This window comes from Talpa europaea, assembly GCF_964194135.1.
Source record: "Talpa europaea genome assembly, chromosome: 7".
NCBI classification, from domain to species: Eukaryota; Metazoa; Chordata; class Mammalia; order Eulipotyphla; family Talpidae; genus Talpa; species Talpa europaea.
In genome coordinates, this window is record NC_140074.1 from 20508323 (window position 1) to 20514758 (window position 6436).

The window sequence follows — 6436 nt, forward strand, 5'->3', positions numbered from 1 at the left end:
ATGGAAAAAAATAATAACAGGGAGCATGATTTGGTCCAGCACAAGGCCTTATCTATCTAGAAAAGATGCCCATTATTTATCTTAATTAAAAGTAAAAAAAAAATGTTGAAATTTCTTACAAAAAATTAGGTGGATACTCTTACCAAAAATCTCATACAAAATACCCCAAGTCACTAATAAATAGATAATTGATGACAGTATTGGACTCACAACAGGATCTAAATGAACCTTATTTTTACCATAGTCATATTTTAGATACTGGGAAGAAAATTAGCATTTATGATTACGAAGTATGAAGAAGACATTTCTAAAAGTCAAATTTCAACATTTTCATGACTAACCTCTAGCAAATCACTTAATAAGCAAGATCAATTTTTTCGCAAATTTTTGAAATGTCAAGGAAAAAAGATGCATAAAACATTCTGGTGAAGAAAGATGAATCAGTGTTTGCTGGTCTCCCATGGTGCGTGTGAGCTGTGCTCAGCTCTTCACATATTATATTGGGCATCTGTTGTTGCTGGCAGGGCATCTAGGGCCACCACTGACAGCCATGGGTTGGCCATGCTCAGCTCTGAGAAGGGGAAGCTCACCAGGTGTGGGCTGCTGTGCACAATGGCATCTCCACGGCACAGTGAGTCCTCGGGAGGAGCACTGTGACTCAAGCAAAAGCCATGAGTTCAACAAACAGAACTGGAGGCTGGAATGCTAAGGGGAGGGGAGTCTCTGTCTGTGGCAGCAGGTACCCTGCCCAGTGCAAGCCTGGAGCCAGAGCTGCGGTGTCCAGCTACCCGGCTTGCACCCTGCACACCATTGGGTGCTGCCCCTTCCCTAGTGAGATTGACATGCCCCATGCTAGAGGTGTCACTTACAAATAAAGTCAACTTGAAGGACAGCAAGATAAAAAAGACAGATGAAGACACATTTCTGAAAATATTGTTTGTGACCTCCTAAAATGTTTGTTATCTGAGCCTTGATATAGGGTGAGTGCGACTGGAAAACAAACTAGAAATCCACCCACTTGCACAACGACCTCTCCCTCTTTTGAAGAAACCCATGCCTTCATTCCTCACCCTGCATTTTGTGAAGACCCTTCCAGAGAGGTCTGCCCATTCTTGAAGATGAGAGCTACTGGTCTGACTTCCTTTCCTTGTTTTTCTAGTATGAGCTGTTTATTCACTAATCAAGGCCAGCGATTTATAAAGTTGCCCACACCTCACCACTGAATACTTTAAATTGGGGTTCTGCTAAATCTCTATAGAAACATAAAAATAGGGGCCTCCCTGGTGGCACAGGGGTTAAGACACAACCTATGAAGCTATCTGCAGCCACTGTAGCAAGAGTTCGATCCCCAGCCAAGGGAGGTGACACACATGGCACAGCAGAACTTTCCTGTTTCCCCCGCTGCTCCTCTCAGGAGTGTATATCAGTGGATCTGCCTGTTCTGCTCCCCACTCTGTCGCTGGTGAATCATCTCACCCCCCCCACCTTTGGCCTGTACCCCAATTCTTGTACACATAAATAAATAAATCTTTAAAAAAAGAAACATAGAAATATAGAATTAAACTTCCCTTTCATTTCTATCTAAAAGGTATGTCTTAGAGGCACCTAGTTAATCCTTCAATGCAATTCAACGAAAGTTTCCTGAATGTCCAGTTCCTACCAGACACCGTACTAAGCACTAGGCTTATATAGACTAACAGGATACAGACGTTATCCTCAAGGAGCTCATTTTCAAGGGAAAGAAACAGATAAGGATATAACTAAAAATGATAGCATGATGATAAATGTCACCCTAACATAATGAACAATTTCCCATAGAAACCCAGATTTAATCTTTCTGATAGGATTCGAGCAGCCTTCACAGAGAAGGTGTTTGAACTTGGATTTGAAGAGCATTTTACAGTGAAAAGATGAGAGAAAAATCATTTCAAGAAAGAGAAATATGAACAAAATAACAGAATCATGAAAACACAAGGTCTGCCCGGGGAATATCACCAAGCGCCGTGCAACAATAATAGATCAGGTATTAGATTGAGTGTCAGGAGTGGAGCTGGAATTACAGTTGGGATAGATCCTCAGAGCCTGGAAAGTAGGGCTCTTAAGGGGGAAGTGGTCTGGTGGGATCTTTTTAAGACTGCTCACAGCTGGCAGGGATGGATTAGAGCTGGTGAGTCTGGTGGTGGAGAGGGTGCTGAGAGTCTGAGACCAGGAGATGCTTGTGAAGCAAGCCTGCAGCAGAGTATTTCACAGACACACGTGGAATTCAGTTCTGTATAAATCAGGTTCAATATGCTCTTTTCTCTCTGTATTCACAACTTAACTCCCATTTTGTCATCGCCACAGAGATAACATTTTGAAAACACTGAAACTTAATGCTCAGACTGATAAGCAACAGTTAGTGTTACTAACAAACCACCCAGAATCTCTTCTCAGCTAGTTAGGCTAAGAAAGTGTTTCCAGAGCACCATACACAACTGGCTAGGCCCAAGAAATCATGTGAACAGATTAACATTCTCTGTAAGTGCCAAGTGTACATCTATTCTGTACAAGATAATCTTATTGCATTCCATCTGCTTCTTGGAAGGACTTAGAAGGCTTTCCCAAACTTTCAACTGACTAGGTAGGGCCTGCATCCTAGCTCTCCGGCTAACCCAGAAAAGTGATGACAATTCTACTCAAAGTCCCCTTTCACGTCTTGAGATGACAGTCTCTCAATCCTGGTGAAATTCAGACTTTGGCGGTAGAATCTATTAGTTTGCTAGGGCTGATGTGACAAAGTACCATAAACTGGTGGGTTAGAACAACAGAAATGTATTTTCTAACAGCCTGAAGGTGAAAAGTCCTAAATCAAGGTGCTCGTGTGGCTAGTTTCTTCTGAAAACTATGAGGGATAGTTGGTCCTCTCCCTAAATTTTGCCTCTCTCCTAAATTTTGGTGGTTTAGGAATTTTTTGGTGTTCTTTGGCTTCTGCGGTATCTCCTTGATCTCTGCTTTCATGTCCATGTGGGGATCCTCCCTGTCTGTGGACAAATATCCACTTTTTTTTTTATTTTAAAATTTTTTTATTTATACAAAAGCTGGGGTACAGGCCAGAGTCACGGGAGGGTGAGAGGATTCACCAGAGACAGAGCAGGGAGTAGAACAGGCAGACAGACCGAAAGTACTGCTGAGGGGAGCAGCAGGCGAGACAGGAGAGGTCTGCCTCGTCATGTGGGACTCTCCCTGGCCAGCAGGAATCGAACCAGCACTGTGGAGGCTGCAGACAACCCCACAGCACAGCGCTCAACTCGCTCTGCCACCAGGGAGGCCCAAATATCCACTTTTTTTTTTTTTTTAAATAATGGTGATAGTAGAAGGCACAGTGTTTTTGTTTTGTTTTGTTTTTTAAGATTCATCCATTTATTTACACAAGCACTGGACACAGCCAGAACCGCAGGAGGGTGAGAGAATTCACCAGAGCTAGAGCAGGGAACAGAACAGGCAGACTGACGAGGCACACTGCTGAGGGAAGCAGCGGGCATGGCAGGAGAGGTCTGCGTGTCATGTGGGACCCCCACCCAGTGGCCGGGGAGCAAACTGGTGTTGCAGAGGCCTGGGCAGCCTCACAACCCATCGCCCAACCACTGCACCACCGGGGAGGCCCCAAATATCCACTTTTTATAAGGACATCAATCATTTTGGATTAGGGAGTACAGCCTTGTCCAGGATGATCACATCCTAACTTAACTAATTATATCTTCAGCAATCCTAGTTCCACATTCTGAGGTTCTGGGGTCAAGACTTCAACATATGAATTCAAGGAAATACGATTCAATGCATAACACAAGGGTAGATGAAATGCATTTCTCTCCTCCCCTAGATACCACTTATGGGGAGGGGTAGAAGTCCATCAACATTTGCCCTGAAAGAAGTTCCCACCTTTCCACCTCAACTTCTTTCAGCTGCAGTAGGTGGGATCACAGAATCATAGACAAGTTCAACTTTCCTGGAAATGCTGCTATGAAGCAAAATAAAAGCCAGTCAACTAACATGCCTCAGAGACCTTCAAATGCTACTAAAATCATCCCTTCTGTTATATTTGCTATAAACTTTGTAAGTAGTTTAAAGGACAAGAAAATATTTGATGAATTAGTTTTAGATCAACTGGCCACTGTTGAGCACTTGTAGATCTTAGCATCTCTTGAGAATGGGCAACCAGATGAAGAGAGAGGGACAGCATTGAATATTAGCTTTTTCTCCTCCAGGCTGCAATTTGAGCTCTCCTAAAATATAACATAGTTGAATGCCATGGATTAGTTTTCTGCTGTAGTACACCCCATCCCTGAAAAATAAATTTGGTTTGCATGTTTTCTTTCTTCCTATTTCTTATGGCCAAATAACATTGGGTTTATTAAGCCAAGAGGGTTCAGTCTCTGGGCTACATTATAACCCTTTACATGATGATCAACATAGAAGTTTCCATTCTCAAAGTGTTTCATCCTAAACCCTTGGTTTCACACCAGATTCCATTGACTTGGGGAGATATGTGTGAAGAAGGAATGTTAGACAACTCCATTCTGTACCTACAACTTGTGTAAGACTTGTCCAGTTGTTTGACAATTCCTACCCAGTGCCTGGCATGCACTAAGAGTTCAAAGATGGCAGCTGATTTTTCTCTCTTTTCTGGTAATTGTTATTTATTATTATGTTGTTGAAATATAGGAAACACCATTGCAAAGCACTACCATTTTTTCTTTTTTCTTTTTTTAAAGATTTATTTCCTCACGCATACAAGAACCAGGGTATAGGCCAGATGTGTGGGAGGGTGAGAGGATTCACCAGAGACAGAGTGGGGAAAGAACAAGCAGACTGACGAAATACACTGCTGAGGGGAGCAGTGGGTGAGACAGCAGAGGTCTGCCACGCCATGTGGGATTCTTGCTGGCTGGCCGGGGTTGAACCGGCGCTGCAGAGGCTGTAGACAGCTTTACAGCGCTGCGATCAACCGCCTGGGCCACCAGGGGAGGCCAAAAGCACTACCATTTCTATGCAAATGTAGAAGTTTATAAAATTTTCACAGAATGCCAGATAGCTCAATTATTCTCTTCTTTGTAGTTAGAAAATAACACAGTCCCTCTATGAATGAAAATTTTGTCCACCAAAATGGATACTTGGGTAGAAATGAGTCCATGTTTGACCTTTCAAATTAGATTCAACAGTTGAAGAAACTTCAGATGACATGACTATTATCGTTAAGAATACAGATAATCAGGGCCTCCCCGGTTGCGCAGCGGTTAAGCGCTGGGTTGCGAAGCTGCCCGCGGCCTCTGCAGCGCCAGTTCGATCCCCGGCTGCTCCCCGGCCACCAGAGGAGGGTCCACATGGCACACAGACCTCTCCTGCCGCCCGCTGCTCCCCTCAGCAGTGTACTTCAGTCCTTTTGACTGCTCTGCTCCCCGCTCTGGCTCTGGTGAATTCTCTCACCCTCCCACGCTTCTGACTATACCCAGTGCATGTATAAAACAAACAAACAAACAAACAAATAAATAAATAAACATGCCTCTAAAAAAAAAAAAAAAAAGAATACAGATAATCAACCAAAATAGATTTTCACAACTTCTGCAAGAAGAGAAGGAGGAACTTGCTAAAAGAGAAATGGTGATGTATTTGATGATTGCATGTTCTGGCAGCTTAATATATGGTTTTGTTTTCTGTTAGAGGTAACCTTCATTTTCAAATATATTGTTTCAACAGCTGAAAATATAAAGAAATTGCAAATTTCAAACTTGCACTGTATGCTGTTTTATAGTCTTTATTTATTTATTTATTTATTTATTTACACAAGCACTGGGTACAGTCAGAAGCGCGGGAGGGTGAGAGAATTCACCAGAGCCAGAGCGGGGAGCAGAGCAGGCAGAAGGACCGAAGTACACTGCTGAGGGGAGCAGCGGGAGGCAGGAGAGGTCTGCGCGCCATGTGGGACTCTCCTCCTGTGGCCGGGGAGCAGCCAGGGATTGAACCGGCGCCTCAGAGGCCACAGGCAGCTTTGCAACCCAGCGCTCAACCGCTGCGCCACCAGGGAGGCCCAGGAGGAAGGACTTATATTGCAGAAGAAAAGGTATTTCCTATTCCTGAGCTGTTTTCACTTTTAACAGTTCTGTTGTAATACCTACTTAAAATTCTCCTTTTGCATGTTTTGCAAGTTGACTGGCCAATAATAAAAAGAAATTAGGATGAAACCTATGGTCACCTCAAATATATTTTTACAAAGGTATAGGGATTGAACTCTTGTCTTTCTAATTCCATGTTGAGAAAAGCTTCTGCCCCTCATGGACGCTGCGGTCTGAACCCAGTCTCCCACTGGAAATCTCCTGGTTTCGTGCCCCAGACTGCACTTCTACACTGACTCTTGCTCCTCCATTCTCTGGTAACCCAGTCAAAATAAAATAGATGACAG